The 26,128-nt window shown below is 39.6% G+C and overlaps 1 long non-coding RNA gene across 1 annotated transcript in view; it reads right to left on the reverse strand.

Annotated features, from left to right (window-relative positions):
- Nucleotides 1-814: 814 nt before the first annotated feature.
- Nucleotides 815-26,128, reverse strand: part of LOC122812021 — a 56,779-nt gene continuing 31,465 nt past the window's right edge. Inside the window, exons 2-3 of the long non-coding RNA XR_006366328.1 lie at nt 25,463-25,531; nt 815-5,914 (exon numbers count right to left, since the gene is read on the reverse strand). This is a non-coding gene — a long non-coding RNA (uncharacterized LOC122812021). The remainder of the gene's footprint in view (nt 5,915-25,462; nt 25,532-26,128) is intronic.

A 26,128-nucleotide genomic window follows, 5' to 3' on the forward strand; every position in this document is an offset into this window, starting at 1 on the left:
CAACCTTCCTAAAAGGTAAGAAGAACAGAAGACAGATGAAGACAGTACTGGTTTTGAGTAGACTAGCACAAGGCCAGTGCAGGTGTAGCATATCTAATCCATCACTGGCTAGAGCATCCCTCAGGGTACTGCTGGAAAAACTGTACCAGTGATGGATGCAAGGATAAGAATATTCAAATCTGATACATAAGTAATTAAGCACTTTTTGAAGTAGGAACTGCAGCTTATCTGAGAGACAGAGATACTGGCAGATTAGATGACTAATCACTCATTATATGCAGTAGGAATAAAGGTTTTTGTGATTATACTGAGCATCTATTTATGGTTATAGTTTGGTGCAGACTTGTAACAATAACTACCAACTGTTTTAAAGTGAGCAGAAGCAAATCTGAAAAAGTAGATTCTCTAAAAAAGCAGCAACTCATACATTATGACAAGTATTTTAAATACAAGGTACATTACATTTGTCTTAACTGTAAAAGGAGGCACTTAACCTATCCAGTCCACCCTGTTAGTGATGTTAGCATGTTACTTTCCATCTATCCCACCTTCTTCTCTCTTGCTTTTTCTTATCTGTCCCACACACGCTTGAATGTCTCTGCAGATTCTAACTGCGCCAACCATTTTGGTAACCCATTCTGCAAGTATACAGTCATATACATGACAAAATACTTTCAGAGATCCAGTAAGTAGTCAGTTCCCATAATCTAACTGCAGAAAGAAATTTCCGTTGAATCCAACAACTATGCTATCGTCTCTGTGTGTAGCAACGAAAAACACAGAGGAAACACAGTGAAGGCTCCAAAAAATTTATTTTATTGCAGCACGATACTTGAAAATTAATGTCATGTAAAATAGATGATCAAAATGCTATGTTCAAGGACAGGTGAAACAGATAAAACAATTTATAAATGCTGAACGTCACAGTTCCCATAATCTGAAATCTCTGCCCTCTACCCCATTTTACTATTCAGTGTGACCTCTTCAGATGCCTCAAACATGACATTGTGCACCCATGTCCTGTTCATTCCATTCCAGACACCCTTCTGGTAGCTTTCCCCTGAATTCCTTCAGTAGCTTAATGTCCTTTACTTGTATGGCTTCCAAAACTCCCAAAAGGGCTTAAGCTGTGACTTTACAGGAAGGGAACATTAATTCTTTGTTTCTGAAGTGTATCCTCCTGAGGATACATCCTACCATTCTGTTTTCTGTTACTGCAGCATTTTCACTTTGTTTCTGGTGATCCAGTTCAGGTATGACACACACCCCAAGTCCTTTCCTGTTTTGTAACAGTCATTTCTACTCACCTCGGCTGATACTTCATACCAAAGTTGCAGCTGTCCAATTGCAGTACCTTGCATATATGTATTCAGCCCACAGAAGGATTTACATTAAAAATCTTGCTGGTTTATTTTACGTAAAGTAATATTAATTTAACTTAACTTGCTATGACTTTTGGTGTTGTTATTTTATTATTTTCAGTGATTTATATTGGTCTGTACTGAAGTTCAACTGCCTTCTGACTGCTCACTCAAATCATTTTTAGAAATCCTTCCTTAGCTTCTTCTATTACTACACCTATGTTTGTTTCATCTACAAAAGAATGAACACCATTCTGTTTTCGCTTAGATATGTCTAAAATGTATGCAGGTAAAAGTACTGAAACCAGACTCAAACCCTTTAACATTCTGCTTGTCATTTCCTTTATTCATGACATTCCTCTGTCTTACCCTCCATCCACATTGCAACCCAAACCCCTCATTTCAGTCTCAGCACCAATCCTTTCAGTTAGCAACTACCTGTCTGGAAGCAAACTATGTCTATAAGTACCCCTCTATCATATTCTGCTATAACTTGCTCATAAACTGGATCATGTTTGACTTTGAGTAGTTTCTGGCCATGAGCTATTCTTGTCCTGGAAATTGTTCTCTAGGAAAGTTACTAACTTTTCTTGCAGGATTTTATCCATGGCTTCCCCTGCTGCCACATGTGGTCTAATCAACATGTACTTCCCCGAATTTTCCAGTTCCATTCCTTAAGGGATAGCACTCTTGCTGTTTTCCAATCCTGTGGCACCTTTGCACTGGCTAGTGAGCTGGTGAATCCTCTCTCCGGCACACTAGCTAGCAGGCCATGATGGGCAACCCAACCAGTCCCTGTGCCTTGTCCACCTTGTTACCCTTTTATTTCCTCCGTCCTTTTCCTGGTGTCTGCATTCTGCTGTCTCAACTGTTCTCTACTTTTTTCATGACATATGGTGAAGTATTCATTCACTTAGCCTGGGCAGGTTTATTTCTCCCTTTTGTGTTTGTACAATATACCTGAGAAGCCTTTCTTCTCCTTCCTGATTGTTTCTGCCTACTCCAGTTTGAATTTATTTCTTTGATGCAGTCACCTTCTTTGTTCTTAATTGCAATGCCACATAGAATACATTTAGAATAGGGTTCACATTTTTATATGTTTTAATTAAACATTTACTTTATTTTTACAGATAGCACAAAAATAAGATCAAACCATACTGAATTTTATGGGTAGTGGAAAGAACAAATCAAACTTTAAAACAGAGACTGTGAAAGTGATTATTAGGATAAAGGAGTGACTGGGTTGTAGCATTATCAGAAGGTATTATGTGAATGAGAGATGTGAGCCATGCTACAGCCAATCTTACTACAAATGAGGTGACAGCAGGAAGACAGGCACACAGATACTGGATAAGAAAGGGCCGTTGGCTAGTTGTGGGCATTTAAACTTAATAGTCTGTAACATTAATTTTACATACAAAACAAAACTCAAAAGAAAAAGCATACCTACTTGAAGCCATATAAGGGAAAAGTTAGAACAGGATATTGAAAAGTAAGGTACATCAGAATAGCTGGTGATGCTGGAATACAGAAAGGAGTGCAGGAAGAAGTGGGAGACAGAAGAGATGTACCAGGCTAAGAAGGAATACTGGTTGGTTGACAAAGAGGATAAGACAGCATTTAACAATGGCAGAAACAAGGTGCCATACAAATGTTATCAGCTTCTGGAAGGTGACTCAGCAGACAGCACAAAGAAACTCTATCTTGTTGCATTTACAAAGACAGAAAAATATAAAGAAGATACTCATGAGACAGTATTAATAAGAAATGCCAGCTACAATCTGCTCACCAGTCCTGAGGGCATTCATTGCACTATGGGTAGAAAAGCATATCCCAAAAGACTGGAGAATATGCATTCTATTGCCAGTGTACAAGAGCAAAGGGAACATTCACAACTATGTGCAGTACAGAGGCATCAAACTCATGTCACACTGCATGGCAGTGCTGGAAAGGGGGAGTGATAAATTAATACGCAGGGCAGTAGAAAGTAAGAGGGGAAGTGAGAAGTTCAGATTCAGATCAGGATGCAGCACAACCCACCCAATATTTGCAGTAAGAAAGATAATGAAGGAGAAGAAGCTGGAGATGAGGAAAGAGTCCAACTAGGCATTCCTAGACTTACAGAAAGCATATGACACTGTCCCAAGAAAGCTGATTTGGGCAGTCCTGCGATGGTTCAAAGTCCCGAAAACATTGGTAGAATTAGTACAGGCTATGTACAAGAACCGACTGACACAAGTACAGTGTTCACACTTGCAGATGGGTTCCCAGTGGGAGTGGGTATGTATCAGGTTCAGCTCTGAGCCCACAGTTGTTCATACTGGTGATGGGCTACATTAGCAAACAAACTTGAAGGGACAGATGAGCAGAGCTGCTGTATGCAGACAATGTGGCACTACAAGCAGACTGAACAGGAACTAGAGCAAATGATAGGAGACCAATGATAGGGGAACAGAATGCAAGAAGCACGTGAGATTAAACCAAGTACATGCAAGAGAATTGTAATAGCAATAATGGTGAAAACAGAAAAAGCTAAAAGGTTAACAGATTACAAAGGATTAGTCCAAATAAACCACTTTAGCAGATCTAAGAGACTCTGTCTCTGTTGCCACCCCCTAGTCAAGTAGGTGGATGGGCGAGTGTTCTTGTTCTAATATATTACATTCAACAGGTCAGTTATTTAAAGGCAGTTATAGAAATGGAGTGAGGGTCCAGGAGAGCTGATTGGTGTAAAATTTGGGAAATGGAAAAACACTTCCAAAGCTTAGAGGTTAGTCCCTTATTTGAATATTCCTGAAAGACCTGTGAGGGTTTACCAGCTCAGCAACTTGTGAAACCTCATACTTAGTTAAAAAGATTTTTTATTTTTATTTTTAACAAACAACCAAACAATCAAACAGAAAATGACAACAAACCACGAGCTGCCACTATAGATCTATATTTTAGAAAACACTTTTGGTTGAGCTTTATCACATCCATCTAAAAGACTGGTTTGTTGAGTGGTTCATAGTTTGATCATTGAAAATGCCTGCTTTTTATGAGGCTATCACCATACTTTATTAGCCTGTTTTGAAACACACAGAATATGAGAGGCTGTGCCTATCTTGCGAATTGTGAAAACTGAGATAAAAGGGAAATAGAACAGGTTAATAGCTTCAAGTATCTGGGAAATGTAGTTGAGAAGAAGGGAAGGATGAATGAAGAGATAAAAGCTAGAATCAGAAGTGCTGCAGCCAACTTGTACAGAGTGTCAGAGGTAGTGTGTGAGAGAAGAATGCCAAAGAATCTGAAAAATAAGGGGTACAAAACAGTGGTGTGACCAGTGCTTCTGTATGGCACAGAAAACTTGGCAGTGGAAAGCAGAGTAATTGAATATTGAAGTGATGGGAATAATGTCCTGGAGATGTGTGGCAGGATGCACATTGCGGGAGAGATGAAGAAATGAGAACTTCAAAGCAGAAGCCAAAGTAGTCCCAGTTGCAGAGAAAGTCAAGAATATATTGTGGTAGTCCTTCATATACAGGAAAGCAGAAGTTAGTCTAGTGAAGAAGATAGTTTATTTGACTGTTGTCACTGTACTGCTCTTTTGTTTTAACATCTTTCTGATATTTCTTAACCTCCTATGATACTGCAAAAGCTGTTTTGAGTTTGACAAAGTTCTGAGTCTGTCAAAATATTTCTAAGTTTTGCAAAGTTTTTGTGTGTTGTGAACATTTATCAGGGTTAGTAAACTTATTTCCAAGGATTCCTGATATTGCAGGAATTCTTACTTCTGTTATAAAGCTTTTGTTACTGCACTAAAGTTCAAAGCCATTTGTTTTACGTTGGAAGGGTTTTTTTGCACTCTGATGGGAGCAGAGAGCTAAATTCAACAATCCAAGGTGGGAACTGCTAGTTGGTAACTTACTGTGTTTTTATCTGATTGTCCTCAGGGTTTAACTTTATAAAAGTCTTTCATCCTGCTGGTATAAAAGCTTTGTGTTTGAGCATCATGCAAATGCAGTTCTCAGTGCTTGCATATAAGCAAACCTCTCCAGTTTAAAATCCATTATAGGAAATGCTCTCCATAGTCTCCCACTGTTCACAGTTGCTTGAAGAGCTGCCAGTTTGTGCAGAAGTTGTTACCACTGCAGGTCATCCAATAGTATACTACTAAACACTCTTACTTTGATCTTTAAGTGACTCTCCCTTACTCCTCCCATCTAGAAATTTTGTTTCTTTGCCTTACATAGCATAGGCTAGACTCGTACCTGCTGAATCGCGACTGTTTGGTATCACCGTGCTCTTAAATCAGCTATCTTACATTAGGAGGGCCTTCCTGCACCCTTGTCGCAGAAGTGTGCAGCTCAGGACTCATCTGAGTTGGGGGTTGCTGTAGAAAGGCTCAGTTTGGGGCTTGCCCATTGGTAGTCGGTTGTTAAAATTGTTTAAATTTGCCTGTATATAAGCCTTGCATTTGCATGGGCTTGAGTTCAGTTTACAGGAGCTGCTCAATTGTTGGCAACTTTAGCCAGAGGCCTGCAGTGCATCTACAATGAAATCCAAGGCATCCACTGAAACAAAAAGAAAAAGAAGTATATTTTAAGCCAGCACTGCACTTTGTTTATTGTATTTAATTGAATTACTGCTTCATTTTTGCTATTTGTGACTAAGTCCAGCTAGCCCACTTCCTTCCCAAATACCACATTCAGAAAAATTCTGCCATAATGGACGGGCAGTTTCCCATCATTTCTCCTTCCAGCTTGATTGATATGGGCATCTTGAGGCAATGTAGCAATTGCTTCATGTATACTGACAACCATTTACTCCTAAAGAAAACTAACACCCTATGTGAGAAATGCAAACACACTGTGGAATTGGAGTCAATTCTCTCACATAAAAACAAACTAGACATCAAACAGGTCATCAGCACACACACTTCATGTCTCATGCAAACCTCATCTTTCACACAAAATAAGGTCATGACACATAAACCCACATACATGGAAGTACTCACTAAAAGCCTACCAAAAGAAAAGAGACCTCTTAAACGCACACAACCCACACTCACCACTAAGCAAAAAGAAACCACTACACATATCAATACACACACTCACGTCTCAACAAATAAGCCCCTAAGGCAAAACACATTAAATGTCTTGGTCATAGGTGACTCCATACTGAAACACACAGATGTCCCCCTCACCAGTCTGGACAAGGAGAAGGTCACAGACAGCTGCCTACCAGGTGCCAGGATTTGAAAAATCATGCATACACCCAAGTCACTGAAGAACAAATACTGTTATGACTCTGTCATAGTCCATGTTGGAGTGAATGACTTGGGATGTACCTGTCTGCACTATATGAAGAGATACATGATGGAACTCTCTGATTATGTGCCCCAGACAGGTATGTACCTAGTCCTAAGCAGTATCCTACCCTCACCCAGGATGATGCCACAATATAAACAAAAAATTATTGACTTCAACAAGCTCAGCTTCTGGTGTCAGTCCGGGGTGTCCATTATCTGTCAGCCTGGGAGGATAAGATAAACAGACCTTGCTGCATTGCTAGAGATGGTCTGTACCTGTCCCCCCTAGGCTTCTGAATACTGGCAAAGGCCCTTGCCTCTTCCATAGTGCATTTTTTAGGCAAGGTCAAAACAACAAATTTTCCAATGTAACAAAATCTAATCAAGACAAACTCAGGGTTGTGCTGCTTAATGCTAGGAGTTTAAATATGAAACTGCACTCCCTGGAACCACTCCTCAAGTTGGATGATGCTAACAACTGTGCAGTTACTGAGACATTGTTCAAGGCTGCTGAGAGCACCCTGGGCAGCAAGACTACAATGACTTCTACATGTTCAGACCTCAAAATGAGCATGAAAGAACCAAAGGTGGAGGTATCTCCATCTTCATTAAAACCAAATACACTTTGAGACTGGTCAAACAGCATGACTCTCTCAAACTACTCCCTGTCCAATCAGCTATTGGGAAAGTACCATACCACATCATTGCTAGCTATATATCTCCCACATGAACCAAGATAAGTACACTGCCTACCTCAGTTTACTGGAATCCCTCGTCATACAGCCCAACACCTTAGAAATGGGAGATTTCAACTATCCTTCCATAGAATGGGAGACATACATGAGCAAAAGCATTCTCGCCCAGAGGTTCCTGGACTCGGCTAACACAAATGCTCTGGAACAGATAATCTGCTCTTCCACAAAATGCTCTGATGTTCTGGACATAGTACTCACAAACATGGGGGGATCACTGTACTTCCCCATGCGTGATGCCCTTCCTGGTTAGGTCAGACCACAAATCAGTCTTGTGTGAAGTAACTACCAGAAATGACACCCTCAGAGGAACAAAAATTATAAAAAACTTACCAAAGCTAACTACAGCCTAATAAGAGATGATATAAAAAGCTTCATACCACCCGCAATTGCAGACATCAGTGATCACTATGCAAACGTGTATGCAAATGTCCTGTACAGACTTACGTGACTGCATAAACTCTGCTCTACCTGACCAGATCAAAACCAGGTCTTCCCATAAAAACAAGCCACCGTGGTGGACTTCAAGTGTAAATAGATTATATAACAAGAGGAAGAAACTGTTGTCCAAAAAACAAGAAGGATATCACTCTGCAGAGGAAGAGTTCCCTCCTAAGCCTAAACAAGAAAATTAGAAATCCTGTAAAGTCTTTTAAAGCAAATTACTAAAGTAAAATCGCACCCCTAGCAAAGAATAATCATAAGGCATTCTTAACTACATCTGAAGTCTAAAAGGGAATGCCCAGCTAGGTGCTGAACTAGTTGTAGAAGGGATCACTCATACTACACTGGAAGATATTGCCAACCTGCTAGCTGACAGGTTTAGCACAAACTTCACCTCTTATCCCCATTGACCATATCCAAAAGCATACCTGACACCAGCCCTCTGCCTAGTATCTTTATAGAACAGGTCATCTCTGTGCTCATGAAGGCCAAAACCATGAGACCAGATAATGTCCCAGGTTGTTTACTAAACAATCTAAAACAAGACCTAGTGGACTCACTTCGTGTTCTCTTTAATCATAGCTTGAGCACTGGCTATGTTCCTGCAAAATGGAGAACAGCAACAGTAATCCCCCTGCACAAAGCGTGGGGGGGCATCAACTGACCCTGCAAACTACCGACCCATAAGTTTAACCACCAAAGCCATGGAAAGAATTATCATGGACCTTATCAGCAAGGATATAGGTGACCTCCAAATGCTGTACCCAACCCAGTTTGGCTTTGTTAAGGGCAGATCATGCTTATGAAACCTGGTAGACATCTCTGAGAATTTCACCAAAGCCATGGACAAAGGTAAGACAGTGCACAAAGCCTATCTCAACTTGCCAAGGCTTTTGACACAATTCCCCACTCTGGCATCATTGAGAAACTCTCCCAGATAGGGATAAGTCAGAAGTTTGATAAAACAAATGAACACGGTAATTGAGACTGTCCATAGAGATCATGTGGTATAACAGAAGTAAACAGGATGTATTACTTTGCAGCTAAACTGATAACTGATAAAGTTCTGCCATAAGAACACAGGGTAGTGAGGGAAAGAAAGGGAAGAAACTGAATATCATCATGGAAGTATTGAATACAGAAAACTATAAAGCAATTAAGACAAGAAGTGTCAATGTTGGAGGGTATAGAAGAGGGAACAGATCAACAAAAATACTTAGAAAGATAAATGCGATTAAGGCAATGCACAGTATTAGAACAGATCGGGATATATTGTGCACTGTTGCAAATAACAAACTAAAACTCTCAGCACAGGTGGAAAAACTTAGAAGATACGGAGATAAATATAAAGGAAAAGTACAAAATAAGCAATTTATTGATGACCGAAAAATGTTTTATAGAAAATTGGGAAACAAGGTAAAAGGAATTGAAAGACCACCCAAAAAAAAAAAAGAAGAAGAAATAGATACATTTTGGAGAAGTATTTATGAAGATCCTGTGGAACATAAGAAAGATTCTAAATGGATAGAAGAAGTAAAAGCAAGAATAAGTTTAAATGTACAGGGTATAAAATAGGATGAAGTAACAGCCAGAGAGATGGAAACAAAGTTAAGGAAAGCCTCAAATTGGAAAACCCCAGGCCCAGATGCAGTACCTAACTTCTGGTTAAAAGTATTAACATCTTTGCATGAAGATTTAGCCATGAGTGAGAACTATTTATATGCGCACCCTGAACAGACACCAGCCTGGTTAACAACAGGAAAAACAATGCTCCTATTTAAGAGTGAACCTGCAAGCTACCCTAAAAATTATACACCAGTAACTTGCCTTCCAGCAATGTATAACCTATACACTGGAATTTATGCAGACAGAGTTTATAGTCATTTAGAAGAAAACTCCATTATGGCAATAAAAGTAAGTCATATGGCACAAAGGATCATTTGTTGTTAAAGTCATAGTGGAGAACTGTAAAAAGAGGAAGAATATAAGTATGGCATGGACTGACTATAGAAAAGCATTTGATACTATCCCACATTCATGGATAAAAGTGTGCTTAAAAATTTATAAGATACATCCTACATTGATCAGCTACATTACAGTGGCCATGAAACACTGGCAGACCACTTTTCAATTAAGCCATGATAAAGGACAAATGATTATTCCAGGGATAAAAGTTCAATGGGGGATATTCCAGGGTGACCTTCTGTCAATGCTGCTATTCTGTCTTGCCCTTGACCCGTTAAGCTGTCTACTTAACAGCTTAGGCCATGGCTATAATTTGGCTCCTAGAAAACAACAGAGTGTAAAGACCTCTCATCATCTCTTTGTTGATGATTTAAAACTGTATAGCTCATCAGATGAGGAAATGAAAGCACAACTGCAAGTTGTCAAAACTTTTTCAGATGATATAAGAATGTCATTTGGTCTTGATAAATGTGCAAAAGCAACTGTCAAAGCAGGAAAACTGCAGCATCAAGAAAACATCAGTATGGGACAAGAATGTGATATAAAAGAACTTGAGCAAGAGGGAGTGTATAAACATTTGGGAACTGGTGAAGGATCAACAATAAAACATGAACAAATATAAATAAAACTTGGTAAGGAATATTTTAGAAGACTTAATTAATTAATCCTGAAAACAGCGTTGACATCTAGGAACAAAGTTCAAGCTATAAACCAATTTGCTCTTCCTTCCTAACTTACAATTTTGGAGTGATTGACTGGCCCAAAAACATGTTGGATAGATTAGACAGGAAAACAAGAAGGATGCTTCATGCTCACCAAATGATTTATAAAAATCAGTGCATACCAAGATTATATATTGCCCATTCTGAAAGACGTATGGGCATCCTTGAAATTGATTACATGTGTAGGTCTGCAATCATGGGACTGCACACATATCTGCTGACCTCACAAGACCCAAACGTAGTGAAAGTTTTGAAATATCAGGAGAATAAATCTAAGATGATTTCCCTGCTTAGTCTAGCAGAAGCAAATTGGCGTCAAGCAGGAATGCAAATCAAACCAGAAGTAGATAAAAAACGGGCAGCAACTGAATGTGCCAAAAAACAAAAGAAAGAATATAAGGTGAAAGATCAGATAAGAAAGCAAGAAATGTGGAAAATGCATAAATATAGTTGCAAGTATAGAAAACTTCTGGAAGAACCTCATGTTGATCTAGATTGAATGCAGGAATGGTTAAGGAGAGGTGAATTCAAACCAAGAGATGAAAGGTTAATATTGGTGGCCCAAGATAGTGGGCTACATACACACTGGTTTACAAAGTCCATTGAACTTGTGGGAGAAACAGACAAATGTAGGTTTTGTAAAACAGAACTGGAAACAGTCACACACCTCGTTGCTGGTTGTGACATATTAATGGCAGAAGGACTGTACACTGAAAGGCATAATAATGTGGCAAGACTGTTGCACTGGGGACTGTGCAAACATTATGGTATTGAAGTGGCTGAAAAACACTGGAAACATGAGCCACAAAGCATCATAAAAAATGATGGTCTACATCACACGGGATCACTATTACCAACAGTTCAAAAGATAGATGCTACAAAACCGGATATAGTGGCCCATGAAAAGAAGACAAAAGTAGCATTGATCATTGAAATCGCCACACCCAGTGACTACAGTGTCTTGCATACAGAGAGACACAAAGTCATAAAATATCAGGATTTGCAGGCAGAAATGAGAGCAATGTGGAAGAAAGATACCCAGACTGTTCCAATAGTAGTAGGAGCAACGGGTTTTATGAAAAAGAATCTACAAGCATATTTAGATATATTACCAATACATGTAACTCTGTATGAATGGCAGAAGGAGTCATTACAGGGCACATTGCAGTGCTGAGTAGAGCACTTCTGGCTAGCATCAAAGATTGAAACAATACTAATTTCACAAATTTTTATTATACTTTGACTTAAGAATGGGGTCTATTCCCATCATGGTATTAGAAACCCAAAAGATTTGGAGAAATTAAAAATAGGGATAAACCCTTACATTACTAGATGGGTAGCCAATTGGCTCATTGACAGAACACACTCTGTCAAAGGACTCCACCTCCAACAGTAGATCCATCACCAGTGGAGTAATACAGGGGTCTGTGCTGGGCCCGTTACTGTTTGGCATCTACTTCTCAGAAGTCCCGGACAATGGAGACAGCCTTTTGCTCATCAAGTTTGCTGATGATTGCAAACTAGGAGCTATCATTCAGTTCCCCCAAAGATGTCAACATATTGCAAGAAAGGCTAACACAAATAAATGATTGGTGCCAAAGCCATGGTCTAAAACTAAATGCAAAAAAATGCATTATTATTCCTGTTGGCAAAATGGAATTCCCTGCAAATTACAATATTGACAGCAACCCCCTAACTTCCAACCCAGTGGTACGAGACTTGGGAACACAGGTGGATAGCAATCTGAACTTTGTCCACCAAGTTTCCACAGTGGTAAGGAAAGCCTTCTACATAGCGCACCTAATAAACAAGGGCATAGCATCCATGTCAAGGGATGTTATACCTCCACTGTACTTGACCCCTATCATACCACTAATAAAGAATAATGCACCCTTTTGCATGTACCTCACCAGGCACCTGCAACAGCTGGAGAGACTTCAGAGATTTTTCAATAAAAAATACAGGGACTCCAAACCATGACCGGGTCTATATTACATGAATGAGTGATCAAAATGTCAAGTACAACATGCTTGACATACTTTGATTGCTCGATCACGTCATCGAAACCCAAAAACACTGAAAAAAACAAAATCGAAAGATTTTGTTTGTCCCACTCCAAACATACAACATACACACATACAACCAATTTATACAAATCCCTACACACTTACATCACTCAAACACTCAAATACCTACACAAACACACATACTTTTAAAGCTGTGCCCCCCACACCCCCCCTAACTAAATATACCAACTCCGAGATTGCTGTATATTGGGGAAAGGGCAATTTCCCGGTAATCGCTTGCATGACTACTGGGAAATTGCCCTTTCCCCAATGTACAGCAATCTCAGAGTTGGTATATTAAATAAAGCAGCCTCTTACGAAGCCATTCCTGACAGTGTAGCGTGTTTACGTCATGCGCTACACTCACCAGGAAGGCCGACCAAAACATTTTGGAACTCCAAATTTCAACATTTGGAGGTTCTGATTACAAGAAATGTTGATCAAAGTATGTCGAGTATCTTGTACTCGACATTTTGATCACTCATTCATGTAATATAGACCCCCATGACCCACATGGACAGGCTGAAAGCCCTGACACTTTACTCTGTATCTTATAGGCTCCTGAGAGGTGACTTGTGCCTGGCCTATAGGGCTATCTCCAACCCTGCCTTAATGGAAATGCTGCACATCAACAAGTCAAATCGTGCAAGAGTCACTCACTCTAGGGATTTCAGTTTAGCTTCTGACATTAACAGAACATTCTGGAGAGACAGATGTATCTCCCAGAGACTGCCGCTTCTCTGGAATAGACTTCCTGTTCATGTAAAACAGAGCTCCTCACTGACCTATTCAAATGCAATGTAGATAATTGGATGGGAGACCACAATTTCACCCCTGGGACCCTCATGGGCAGGGGTAGCCACTCTGTTCATAAATTCATTCTGCAAACTTCCCAGAAAGAACAAATAGGAATACTTGGGATTAACATGTCTAAGATTGTAAAAGCTCTATGGCCGCTAGCCTAGTAACCTATGAACCCATGAAAGAAGGAAAGAGAAAATGGAGATACCCAGCCAAATGATGGATGAATGGATGGATGGATGGATGGATGGATGGATGGATGGATGGATGGATGGATTGCATGACAGAAGACTTGCAACAGTCAAATATGACTTTTAAAGAAGATAGGAGAATGACATTAAATCAAGAGAGGTGGAGACAGTTGTCACAACACCCCCACTCAATGTAGAAAATAGGGAAAAAGGTGGTTTGATAGTGGTGATGATGATGATGATGATGACGAATAACAAAAAAAATCAGCAAGCATGATAGCCAGAGTTTTAATTTATAAGACTTTAGCAAGTACTAGAACAAAACAGGGGTGTTAGTGGTTTTAAAATTCCAAAAGAATATGCACAATTGTAAGATGTAAAAATCAGACTGACAGTAGGCATTACATTTATTTTTTAATTTCCACTCATATATATGAATGAAAACTTACCAGTGGGAAGTGTAAATTGGAACAAAACAAAAACAATCCAAAGTTTCTAACATTTTGATTGACTCCTGACATTTCTTAGGCCTTTTGAGGAATACTGAATTCCAGGAACATTTATATATTCAAGATCTATTTACAGTGATCTTAGATTATATCAGGCTTGAATAGTTTAAGCAATCACTTTTATTTTTTGATAACATTAGTGGTACTGATATGGATTTAGTTTGTTTCGTCAAGGAACTTGTTCTTAAGAAAAAACTTTTTCACTTTTGAAGACAAGTTGTTTTCCCAAGTCAGAGGCCTGGTTATGTGAGCAGTATCAGCTCCCATTTAGATTAATCTAGTCCTTTCTTCCTTGGAAATATAATTTGTCAACTCTTCTTTACAGAAATACTTAAAGTAATACTTGTGTTATTTGGATGATTTATTGATTTGTATGAACTCTCTCTTTTTGAGTAAAATGATTGTTTGCAGTATTTGGAAGATACAATGTAAAAACATAAAAAAGTCAGCAGTATGTCTTTAACATCAATTCAACTTGTTTTCTAATGCCTATTTACATTTTAATGGTAACCATACTTTATTGGCAGAAAAATAATCTTGTTAAGGGACAAATGGTACATTTATCTAGATTAATATCTGATGAAAACATATTTTTACATGAGGTTCTGATTTTGAAACAAATATTTTTGCATACAGGCTGTTTTACTAAACTTTGCGATGACAGTATCCATGAGGTCAGTTGGAGTAAACATAATATATACACTTCCATCCTTTAAAATCCTAACACAACGGGGCCAGATTCCAAAAGAGTTGCTTTCAGCGTATGTCTGCCCTGATTCTGAAAGACTTTCTCTTAGTGTAAATGACTTGCTTCATTGTATGGCCTATCTATTACAAGGCTTACACCCAGGGTCTAATTTCAAAAGGGTCTATATTATCTGAATGAAGTTTTCTAACTTCAAATACCATATGGGCGACACCATATGGTCGAAGTTAGAAAACTTCTAATACTAAAAAAAACAAAAAACAAAAAACGAAAAACAAAAAGGTCACCTAACATGTTAAAGCAGGGGGGCAAGGCTCCCTGCACCCCCCTGCTCTTTAAATATACCACCTCCGAGATCGCACTACAGTGCAGTAAAGGGAAGTCTTCTCTTTACTGCATTATAGTGCAGTCTCGGAGTTGTTATATTTAAAGAGCGGGGGGGGGGTGTGGTGGTGCAGGGGTGCTTGCCCCCCTGCCTACAACCCTTAGTTTAGGGTTTAGTCTTTTCTTTTTTTTTTTCAGGATTCAAAGTTTTCTAACTTCGACCATATGGTGTCGCCCATATGGTACTTGAAGTTAGAAAACTTCATTCAAATAATATAGACCCATTTCAAAAGAGTTAATCTCAGTGTAACAAAGGGTACATTTCAAAAGACTTAATCTCAGCGTAAGTGGTCACTTACACTAAGAGCAAGTCTTTTGGAACTTGGCCCCATGCCAGACCTTTTACTATGGACTTCTCAAAGGTAATGGTTCCAGGCTTTTCAAATGATAATAAGAACATCTGGTGCACTATGTGCAGAAACTGCAATATTTCTTTGGGTGGGGACCAATTAATTCAAATCAAGGTATTTTGATTTGCATTCACAAAGAAAAGAAACATCAAGAACATATGAAAGCCAATTTTGATGTGTTCCCTAAATACACTCAGTGTCTAAATGGAATTTTTAAATGTGATACCTGTAAACAACATCAGTACATTCAAGAGGGACTCAATATTAAAGTGGTGGATTATCACATTATTACTTCATACAAGGACCATTTCAATTGCACTATATCAGGTTTAGCTTGTATAGCTCAATGTGGCTCTTTTCAGGGTTGCTTACATTGGGAAAATGGACAGACGTTTATAACAGCATATATATATATATATATATATATATATATATATATATATATATATATATAAATAAGCATATAGTATTAAGAAATGTGGGAAGCAGAATGCTTCTTGTAGACATGTCCCATTGTGTAATAACTTTAAGAATGCTGCTAAACTATAATTTATGTGTTTTATCATTTTACAGGTCATATGTTTGTTAAAAGATTTTTTGGTATAGACAATTTTTAATTCATCTTGTTTTAATGGTCACGTGATTTATTTTATTATCAACTGAAGTCATTTAGGAAATGGATCATTATTTAAAGTGCAAATGTATTGAATAACAATTATTGTAAGTCCTGTTACTTCTTTGGACGAAAGTGCTTAATGCAATAGGTTTATTATACTACTTAATGTTCTCCTGTACAAAATGTTAAACTTATATTATTGTCCACCCCCCCTTAATAAACTAAGAGTCAAGAATACATTTTCCTCCTTTAGAAATATTAATATTGACTCACACTGGGATTTAGTAAACTCCATGTAGGCTTCATGCAAAGCCTACACAGAGTTTACATGTGTGTGTGGACATGCGTGGCAAGCAGCAGCACTAATTACGTATTCATGCCACATATCACGTTTAAACTTAAATAAGTGTGTTTTCATGTCTGGGAACAGCAGGAAACCATGTAAAGCAACATGGATAGCAATCCTGTTTACAGCAGAGCACAGTTGGTTACCGTGTTTGCGCATAATGCCACAATGATCACCAGGGCTTAATATATAAGTTTTCATAGCTCTCGATCTTTTAGTACAAGAAATCTGGGCAAAGCCCAACATAATGGGGGGACAATGACCCAGAAATAGGGACAGATGCTACATATATGCATGTTAGAAATGTGCTGGAATAACAAGAAGTTTGTGTTAAGATACATTTTCTGAAGGATTTGAAGTCAGAAATTCAAATGTATGCAATTATTTAGTGACATCAGTCCTGAGATAATCCCAGTGATATGACAGAAAACCACAGATTTTATAAGGACTAGGCCAAAAGATATATGGCAAAAGTCTGGACATACTGCAAAAATCTGGACAGTTGATAGGTATGATATGTATATGGTCCAAACACAGTACAGGATAATGTATACAGTGCAGGGTATTGTGAAATCCTGTTCCTGGCATTTTGTCTCAATGTTGTTTATATGATCTGTAAGGGTATATGGACTGCCATGTAAAATAAATACTCAGGGGTAGTGTATATTTTCAAAAGGGACACACAAATCAATTGTAGGAATGAACACAGGGAAAGAGGACAGGTGAAACTCCCACATGTACAGCAGATGAGGGCATGTCAATGGAAGAGTGTTGCAGCAGCAACACCAGTCACATATCAATATGGTACAGTAGGGACTGCACAGTGAAAATGTGTATTATGTGACTATCACACAAAGTGACATAACAATGGGGAAGATGGTGTGAGATAAGCATTCTTACATGAACAATGCAGAGGACATCTATCAGGGATGTCATATACAACTGGGGTAGGGTGTATTTTGTGAAGCTGTGCAAACTGATTTGCCTGAATATGACTGTAATCTCAGCAGAGGTCTCCAGCAAGTGGGACACAGTAAAGACTCATGAACAACTTTAAAAGAAGCACACACAGTCATGGACAATATCGGAGTAATACCATTAGTAATCCCATGTATCTGATATAACATATGTGATTTAGAGTGATCAGAGAGGGTTCTGCACAAACACACTTATACAACTATTATGACATGGCTGCACTCTATGAGAGTAATCATGCACACTGTCCTGACACTGCAACATCTTCTGGGGGTGTTAGGAGGGACACTGCTATACCTGTATGTGACATTATGATCAATACAGGCTAGTTGACTGGAGTGCATGGCATATATATATATATATATATATATATATATATATATATATATATATATATATATATATATATATATATATATATATATATATATATATATATATATATATATATAGAGCACAATCCACACTGTCATTAATGTTACCGATGCCATTAATGTTGTCAAACAACTATGTACTGTGAGCATCACCGGAACAGGTATCCCACATGCATCTGGTCTAACAACTTGATGGGGTTTCTGCACCATCAGACAATAATGTTTGTCCCACAAAAAGAATACCTAGGTATGGCCAATAAGCTGTGTGACAGCTCACTGTGACAAAGGTGGTATACTTCAGTTACACATCATTGGAAGATGTGTAAGGAGGTACATGAAGAAGGGTGCATTGACTACGTTATTGGTGTGATGAAGGCTGTAAAATATAGAGGTATTATGGCTTCTGATGTGGATGTCCTTCCCATACTCAGTAGCTGTGTTACATACAAGGGAGTAGTCAGAACTGTGTCCACATGCTGGTGTACGCTCCACATAGCATCTACCTCAGGACACAGGTCACATACCTACTAGCCTGATTACAGGGTGTGATATGTACATTATACTTAGGTTGTGTGTTTGCTTTCCTGACATGACAAGTCCCACTATCTTTTTGTGTCATTGCAGGTGTTGTCATGACTGTGGCAGCAATCTGTGGTGTGTGTTGATATTATCTGTATTATTCTAATATCACAGTTGGAGTCAATGACTGTCCACAATCTGTAGTCCTTCAGGCAGCTGTTTGGACACAGGATGTGTATGTCACTTGTGATGTCTGTGACTTAAATAATGGACAGGAAAGGGCCTAGCAGACAGCCCTGATATACAGTCCTAATCACTAGACCTGAGATACAGTTCACGTCACACATTTCAACATATTTCAATTCCATGTATGTGATACAGTGGTCTCCCCACTTGGTGATATAGGTGTTTATGGCCACATCTGCCATTGTTGAGTGAATACCTCAGTGTGGCTTTGTGTCAGATGACTTGAGCTTGTCAAGGTCCTACCCCTGTCATGACCCTACTTAATCCTCCACACCCCTTTTCTCCAGTCCTCTGTATAATAGTAGACTCCTCTATTTTTCTTTACGCTAAGCACATTGTTTATTTCTTTTTAACTGCACAAGCTAGGCTAATACAACCCATGAAAATATGTATATATTAAGCTCGACTTAATTATATTTCTCTATATTATAATTATTCTCTACTTTAATATTATCTCTTATGATATGTTGTATACTAACACTGATTCCTTCCTCTCTTAACTCACTGTTTTTCCCCCTATCTAATCCCTTCATTCTTTCTTTTTTCTAATTTTTGTAAAAAAAATTAATCTCATCTTGCAAATGTATCTACTACAAGTTTTTCTTTATTCGTAAATACGTCTGTACAACTCTGGAGCTTTTCTCCTCGGGTCTCCACTGAAAATGGGCTTCTGGCTCAATTGGACCAACCCGGCTAACAAATGTCAAATAAATAAAAGGATGACAGTATAGTCATCATGCATGCCCTCAATTACCTGTTTGAGGGCACTAGTGTTCATTTAGTAAAAGGTCCATGATGACATGTTAGTCTACCTCACAGATGAGGAGAGTCTAAGATGTGTATACATGCATGCATCAGGTGCTGTACCCACCCCAACTCACATGGATACATGTTGATGTACACCCTTCTACAGGAACATAGTATGTTTGGAGGGTGCGTTGAAGTGTGTATTCAACCATGTCAGGAAGGTGCATGTGCTGAGTCATGTAATAGACTATATGTGATGTTGTCACAGCCCACTGATTCTGTATGATATGCCTGGATAAAGGTAAGACAGTGCAATACTGGCTATCCTGATTTGGGCTAGGGTTTGAACACAATCCCCCATGCAAGTATCTTTGAGAACCTCACCCAGCTGGGGATTAACCTTTATGTCACTATATACACAACCAATTGGCTCACTGATAGAATACATACTGTGAAAGCTGGTGAATCAACCTGTACCAGTGGAGCTGTCACCACTAGTGTACCCCAGGGATCTGTGCTTATCCCCTTACTGTTTGGGCTCTATTTTGAGACAGTTCAGGCTAAAGTATATGGCCTTTGGCTTACAGAGATTGCTGATTCTTGCATACTGGATGCAATCACCGAGTCCACCTACAATGATAACATACTACAGGAGAGGCTAACACAGACAAATGATTGGTGGCAAAGCCACACAGTGTACAAATAAATGCAAAAATGTGTCTTTATTTTGTCCTTCTGCAAAGTAGAATTCCCTGCTAATTACAGCATTGACAACAGTCCCACTATGCTGAAACCCAGTGATGCAAGCACTGAAAACACACACAGATAGCAATCTGAACTTCGACCACCAAGTGTCCACACTGGTATTGAAAGCCTATGTTGTGCACATCATAAGTCATGGCATTGTATTCAGATCTGAGGATTATATTACAGCACTGTACTCAAACCTCATCAGAACGTTAATAGAGGATAATGCTCTCTTTTTTATGTACCTTACCAGACACATGCAGCAGCTGGAAAGACCACCGGGTTTACACACCAAGAAAACACAGGGTCTACAAACCATGCCATGATGTATGTGGATAGACTGAAAGCCATGTCACTGTAATCTGGATTGTATAGGATGAGGTGACTTCTGCCAGGCCTGTCTCTGACCCTACCCTGGTGGGAATAGTGCACTTCCACAAATCAGATGTAGCTGATGGCATCAGTAGAGTCTGCTGAGGAGATTATGGTAATAGCATTGTCCAACATGCTGGTGTAAAAGGCTCTCTGTAATGTCAAGGAAGTGCACAAACACACACACCCCAGTTGACTGCAGTGAGAATCAAACCCTTACCTAAGTATACAGAGTAGAGAACTATGTATTTAGGGTAAGCACCACAGCTCAAGTCTGACTTGGACTGTCTCAATCAACACATTATAGTTGATGACATCAGCAGTTTCTGGTGAAGCAAATATGGTAATAACAGTGTCCCACATGTTGGTGTAAAAGGCTCTCTGTAATGTCAAGCAAGAGCACACACACACACACACACACACACACACACACACACACACACACACACACACACACACACACACACACACACACACACACACACACACACACACACACACACACACACACACTCCCAGTTGACTTCAGTGTGAACAGAACCCATACCTATCTAAGTATACCAACTACATAACTTTGTATTTAAGGCAGGCATCACAGCTGAAGTCTGACTTGGGCTGTCTCAGACAACCACTTATAGCTGATGACATCAGCAGTTTCTGGTAAGGAGAATATGGTAATAACAGTGTCCCACATGCTGGTGTACAAGGCTCTCTGCAATGTCAAGCAAGTGCACAAACATGCGCGCACACACACACACACACACACACACACACACACACACACACACACACACACACACACACACACACACACACCCATGTTGACTGCAGTGAGAACAGAACCCCTACTTAAGTACACAGACTACAGACCTCAGTACTTTATGCAAGCACCATGGCAGAAGTCTGTCTTTTACAAGGCTGCAGAACCACTTCTAGTTGATGACATCACCAGTGCATGTAGGAGAGAAGATGTTGGGAGGCTTGCAAGAAATGAATGTGTAGGTATGTGCACGTGTCAAAATACTGTCAATTCATGGGATTGCAGTGGTAACTGTAAGATACACATTTATGCTCTTCTGGCTAGACACACACACACACACACACACACACACACACACACACACACACACACACACACACACACACACACACACACACTTGACTTTAGTGAGAACAGAACCTTTATCTAAGTACACAGGCTACAGAGCTCAGTACTTTACACAAGTGCCACGGCACAACTCTGACTTTTACAAGGCTGCAAAACAACTTATAGTGGATGACATCAGCACTGGATGTAGGACAGAAGATGTTGGGAGGCCGGTATAGGTTCATAGGAGTTTACTAGGCTAATGGCCCTAGGGCTTTTACAAGCCTAGCTGTGTAAAAACCCAAGTACCCTTATTGAGTATAGTTAGATATTCATTGTTAGCAGTGTGATTCTGTGATTAGCACTGACTGCCACTGTCCATGAGGACATAGGTGCCACCCCTGTTGTGAATTTATGATTACCCATCCAGTTGTCAAGGTTGCGCTTGAATGGCGTCATTGAGGAGCACTGTTTCACATGCAGTGGGAGCCTATTCCAGAGGAGTGGCAATCATTGGGAGATATATCCGTCTTTCCAGAAAGTTCTGTTTATGTCACACACTAGGTTGAGATCCCTGGAACAAGTTATTCTTGTCCCATTTGATTTGCAGATGTCCAGCATTTCTAGAAGGGCTGGGTCTGAGACTGCTCTGTAGGCCAGACATGGTTCACCTCTCAGCAGCCTGTATGATACTGAGTACAGTGACAGGGCTCAGTCTTTCCATGTATGTCATGTTTTGAAGGCCCTGGATTCTCCAGATCAGAAACCTTTGTGGTTTCTCCAGTTGCTGCAGGTGTCTGGTGAGGTACATACAGTTTCATACTGGTGAGGTACATACAGAAGAGAGAATTCTACTCAATTAGTGGTTTGATAAGGGTCAAGTACAGCAGAGCTAAGACTTCCATGGTCTTGAATGTGAGTTTGAGCTTAGAGGGGTGCTATGTATATCATAATCAGCAGAGGTACTTCTTTGCCAAAGGGGGCAATGAGACATTTTTAGCATTAAGTTTGTCAGTGAGTTTGGCACCAATTATTTGTCTGTGTCAGCCCTTTTTGTAATATGTTAACATCACTGGAGGACTCTGTATAACTGTGCACAGTTGACAGTCATCTGCAACCTTGTTATGTCACAGGCCATCTACCTTCACATGGACTTCAGAGAAATATAGTTTCCAAACAGTACAGAGCCCAGCACAGACCCTTGTGGTACTCCATTGGTAACTGGTCTACTGGTGGAGGTGGAGTTCCCAGCTTTGACAATGTGCATTCTATCAAGGAGCCAGTTGGCTATTCATCTAGTAATGCATGGTTTAATCCCCAGATGGTAGATTTTGTCTATGATACCAGAATGGGAATTATGTCAGAGGCCTTGGCTAATTAAACATAGGCAGTATGTCCTGTTTTCTCTTATCCAGGGCTTTGGGAACATTATCAAAGAAGTCCACTAGGTTTAATAAGTAAGATCTACCCTTGACAAAACCAAAACTGGTCAAGTCAAGAGTGTTGAAGGTTACCTATGTCCCTGTGAATAAGGTGCATGATGATTATTTCCACAGCCTTGCAGATTAGGCTGGTTAGGCTTATGGGTCAATAGTTCCCAGGGTCCGTTGATAGATGTGTAGGCATGTTCAACTGCAAAGATAGTTCTAGTTCTGCATGATAACAGATTGACATGCATTGCATATCACACATTTGATATTAATGTATGTATTGTAGTTGATATATGTGTGAAAAAGTGCACTAGGGTTGCAGTGCATGGAGTAGGGAACACATACTTGCATTGTAAATAAGTGACATATTGTTAGAAAGGGACATCAGTTTATGTTTCCACATTCAGTTTCATGGCATAAAGAGAAATAGACAGTAAACAGTGGTAATACATGCTAATAGTGACTTTGCATAGCGTAGCTGAGAGCAGCAGGCTTGTACAATTGTTGGCAAAGTGTTTGTGCATGCGAGAAACACATTTCCATTACTTTCCTTGTTCAAACATAGTCAAGCAGTGTGAAAATGTGAGCTGCATTGCTAAAAGTCTGAGATTTAATACTGAGTCTATGAAACATACTTGTTGCTTAGCTGAATCTGTGGCAACAGGTGCAAATGCATTAACACATATATTTTTGAGCCCAGATGATACTGTGTTCAAATCCAGGTGTATCTAATACTTTTAAACAGTGATAATGCAATGGCATGAATTCTTTATAGTGCATGTGTTGCTGTTTATTGGCATAGCACAGTGGGGTTAAGCAGGATTGCACAGAGGTAACCACAGCACTGTAGGGCCACTTACCATCACTTGGCATTGGTGCACGATGCCAAACTCTGCTCAGAAATAGAGGCCAAAAACTGAAGAGTTACATTGTTTATTCCGGTAATTATGTGTGTTGTGTGTGATTTTATTTTTTGACCAGATTATAGGTGTTAAAATGGGGTAGATAGGAAAGTGGTGAAATGGGGAGCAAGTAGGGGAGGAACAAAGAGAAAGTAATACAGGAATGTGTAGGAGGGAGGTAGGAAAGAACCATAGCTATCCATTTCTTCAACAGTAAAAACTGATAATATCTGCAGAATATTAGATGAATTTGGACTGTCAACTCCACAGAGAGGGGTGGCAACAACATAATCATGTTGTATAGCCAACTGGACTGAATCAAGTATATCAAGATGACACATGTGTGGAATGGAGAGCTATGTATGGGACAATATTTTTTTGTGGGACAGGTGTCCTTTTTTTAAATTCAGTAAGAAAGGAATGCTGGGTAAGGGATGTAGATATTCCTGGATCAGGTAAGTTGTGTAGGTGAGGAAGCAAATGAAAACAAACAAAGACAAAAAAAACAAGACATAGGGATGGTGAGGGCCAGAAACAGTTGGGGAACACCATGATTGGGGGTGAGGGAGAAGACAACACACGCTCATGCCAGTCAAACATGGAGACAGTGAGAATCATGTCCTCACTCACTGGGCTGTAATCACTGTCTCCTAAGTCTGCTGGTGGCTGAAGTGCTTGACAACTTCTCCTCCTTCATATCATGAGGGAGAGCAACCTGTCCATCTGGTGTTGGCATACACTAATGGTGCAGTGCCCAACCCTATGCACCAACCCTGGCATCTCCTGGTGGGTGATGAAGTCCCCACCTCTGCCACTATTCCTGGAGGGTACCACTGCACCAGCTGCTGGGGCAGTACTGAGGGAGCAGGTAGTGCAGAGGCAGTGCTGCCAGGTTGGCTCCAAGATGTGCTGGGTATCAGTGCTAGAGTTGGTGGAGTGGGGGCAGGCTGATCCACTGCGGCTGGCCTACCTCAATGTGCTGTGTAGAATTCAGTGATTTGGTACACATGGATGATATGGAGCCATTTTGATGACACAATAGAAAATAAAAACAGAGAGAAATGGGTTGAGGAGACAGAAAAAAAATTAATAAGACTAGTACCATCATATGTGACATACAATGAATTAGCACAATTATACAACTATTTATCTGAATTATTACATTTAAGTATACCTCCTATCAAATACACACTATACCTACAAACTGCTGAAAGTAACCCTTGAAATGTGCATATATTGCGCATATGCAATATTCCACTTATACAGATTATAGTTAACAACAGGGCATTTATGCCACTTGTATACAGTTTAATTTAAAGTGAATATTATTAAAGACATGCAGTACAGTATAGATGTGACTCATGGTATTTGAACTCAGAACCTCTGACTACAGTCTTATATTTGACACCTAAAGCTGGTTTGTGCTACAGAGTAATGCATGCTTATTAGCTTTTACAGTTAGGATATACATGTTCAATTTGCTACAACTATGTATAAAAACTAAAATCTACCTTTAACTTTTAAAGCTACAGTAATACTTATTTTATGCTGCATACATACCACTTGCTTCCCTCTGTCTCTCCATTTGAGCAGTATCAGCACATTGACTGAGCTTTATGTTGGCATTAGCTAGGGAAAGAACAGAAAAGAACAGAAGAGCATTATGCATACCAGTATTGTCTATATTTAGCTTTCTAAGTATTACCAATACTCTCTTATTGTCATATTTACACAGTTGTGGGATTCCACAGTCTCAAAGTCAGTCAACCAATTGTTGAGAGTATTCCTTTTGTGCCTGTGTAGGTATTAAAATGATGCTTACACTGATTTCCAGTGCATGGGATGCCAGTAGAACTGGATACAGCATGAGTCAAACTGCTCCATGCCTCAGACTTGTACTGGGAGCCAGAATAGTCCTTCTGCAGAAGCCATTAGTTGTGGCACTTTACCTGGAGTCCAATAAATATCCTGGACTCCTGGATACCCCACATCTGTGCCCTAAACTGGGCAGTTCCCCACTAACTCCAGTCATGTCTAACACTTGACCTAGGCAATGGAAAATAATGCTTTCCTGCCAATTCCAGTTATCACCTTTACTGGTAGTGTGCAAACCCAAGCAATGATGCCAAACGCATTTATGTGATGTTAAGTGGAGCACAGCAGTGTCAGGCAGGGAAGACATAATATTTGAAACAGGTAGGTTAATCTGACACTTGACCTTAGTTT

The sequence above is a fragment of the Protopterus annectens genome, chromosome 9.part0, assembly GCF_019279795.1.
Source record: "Protopterus annectens isolate FY-2018-M chromosome 9.part0, PAN1.0, whole genome shotgun sequence".
NCBI classification, from domain to species: domain Eukaryota; kingdom Metazoa; phylum Chordata; order Ceratodontiformes; family Protopteridae; genus Protopterus; species Protopterus annectens.